The sequence below is a fragment of the Petaurus breviceps genome, unplaced genomic scaffold, assembly GCF_028583685.1.
Source record: "Petaurus breviceps papuanus isolate PSGF00001 unplaced genomic scaffold, PetGlider_PUasm1.0 90601, whole genome shotgun sequence".
In the NCBI taxonomy this organism is placed as follows: domain Eukaryota; kingdom Metazoa; phylum Chordata; class Mammalia; order Diprotodontia; family Petauridae; genus Petaurus; species Petaurus breviceps.
In genome coordinates this window covers 3,444,533-3,446,800 of record NW_027187282.1, presented here as the reverse complement: position 1 = coordinate 3,446,800, position 2,268 = coordinate 3,444,533, and the positions used below count along the sequence as shown (strand labels likewise).

General features: G+C 47.2%; 1 pseudogene; it reads right to left on the bottom strand.

The window, feature by feature from the left end:
- Positions 1–1,138: 1,138 nt before the first annotated feature.
- On the bottom strand, positions 1,139–2,045 carry LOC138142634 (olfactory receptor 13H1-like; annotated as a pseudogene).
- Positions 2,046–2,268: the final 223 nt, after the last annotated feature.

The window sequence follows — 2,268 nt, the reverse complement described above, 5'->3', positions numbered from 1 at the left end:
GACCTCCACCCTAGACTGCAATCAGTATCCAAGAAGGTTAAAGCAAGAGCAATTACCCCTCAGACTCGTTCTTGGTCCCCCTACACTCTGCAGGCCAGGAGCCAAAGCTGCCACGAGGCCCTGGCTGTCTGTGCCAGCATCTCAGTGGCTTCTCTCCCCAGGGGCGAAAGCCACACACTCCCACTTACTGTGTCCCAAAGTCCAGACTGCCCTGACCTCTCACTTTGTCCTTTGCCTCCATGTGTTGATAAATCTGGAAATGGCCACAGCTGCTGATGATCTGGAGTCCCTCTGCCTGGCGGCTGTTCAGGCCCACCCTGGGGCTAAAGCTTTGGTGTGGGGCTGGGCTAGGCTCCCAGAGCACTTCGCTGGCTGATTCCTGCTGGCCTGCCAGGCTGTTCTCAGTGGGAGGTCAGCTTCTCTGTGTCATTTTGTGGGTTCTGCAGCTCCAAAGTTTGTTCAGAGTCCCCTTTTTACATGGCTTGGGGAAGGTGGAAGCCGGAACAGTAGGGATGTCCTGTTTCTACTCTGTGTCTTGACTCCGCCCCCCGCCCCCCCATTTTATCAGCCTTAAGGCAACAAGTTCTTTAGAATAAGGAACCATGTCCTCCTTACTAGCTAATGCCCTCAACACCATTTTTCCTCCTTGGAATCAACTTTCTGGCTTTTGGGTTTCAGGTCTCCATAATCCACCCTTTCTCCATGGTTTACTACTACTCAAAAGACTGAACATTTCATATATCTCATTTTTTAATCCCCAATGGAGAAAGTAGAAATTTGGTGATCATCTATGTAACTACTAAACAGCTCTCAGGTTTTGGGTTCCTCAGTTTTCTGACTTCTTTCATTTTCTCCTTTATTTGATTGGTCAAGTCTGAGACACACAGATAGACTAAGGGCAAGGTCATTGCCTATTCTCCAGGCTTAGTTGCAACCCTGGCCTTTTCATTGGAAGATACAGTCAGCTCAAAGCCTTAGAGCTTTCCGGTACATCTGTAAGTAAACAATTTTTGACTTGCTTATATCAAACACTCCTTTACTGAGAGAGTTCTTTGGTCAATTGCTTGTTTCTCTTGGTGACTTCATTGCATTCCTGACCTTCTTTGAAATCCTGTTGGGGAAATTTCAGAGAGAGCTTTTAGGCTTTTGATTTTCCAGTTATTTTTCTTAGGGTCCCTTTCACATCCTTGTTTCTGAGAGTGTAAATGAGAGGATTTAGCATAGGTGTCACAGCTCCATAAAATATGGAGATGATCTTCTCCTTGTCCTCAGCCTCTTTTGACTGGGGTTTTACATACATGTAAATGAGGGTCTCATAGTATATAGTTACTACCGTTAGGTGAGAGCCACAGGTGTAGAAGGCTTTGAGTCATCCCTCTACAGAGAGGATTTTTAGGATGGCCAGGAAGATAAATGAAACCGAAGGGAAGAACAAGTGTGAAGATGGAGCCAATCGACACCAGGATCAAGCTGGTCAATGTGTCCAAGCAGACCAGTTTCAGCACAGCTTGTATCTCACACACAAAGTGGTTGACCACATTGTGGCCACAAAAGCTCACAGGCATCAGAAGCATTGGGATGACAGAGGTGAAGAAGGCAATGAGCCAGGAAGCCATGGCCAGGCTTCGACAGACTGTTTTGTTCATTATCAGTGTATAGTGCAGAGGGCTTGAGATAGCTATGAAGTGATCATAGAGGCCATGATGGAAAGGAGGGAGCACTCTGTTACAGCTAAGTACATGGAGACCCCCATTTCAGCATAGCAAGTGTTGTAGGACATGCGGGGATAGGCTTGTAAGCAGTTGAGGAGGGACTAGGGTGCCGTGCTTGTTGCACCACAGATGTCAAGTAGAGACAGATTGCTGAGGAAAAAGTACATGGGCGTGTGAAGGCGAGAGTCCAGCATGATGACAACAATGATGAGGCTATTCCCAGTGACAGTGATGAGGTACATGGTCAGGCCCAGCAGGAAGAGGATGATCTGAAACTCCCACCAGGATGAACTGGGTGACCTTGGTATAGTTTTCTTTTTCCAAATTAATCATCCTACTCTCTGCAAAGAAAGGATGAAAAAGCAAAAGGAGAAGAAATGGAACCTAGCAGAGGGTTAGCCAAAGCCTCTCACCCTCACTGCTCATTGCCCAGCCCTTAGCACCATGCTTGGCTCAACATTAGGGCTCAACTGAGCACACAGGCAGAGTAGGAATTGCCTGGAGCCGAAGGAGGGGAGGGGGTTTTATCAGGAAAACTGGAATAAAATCCTTTCCT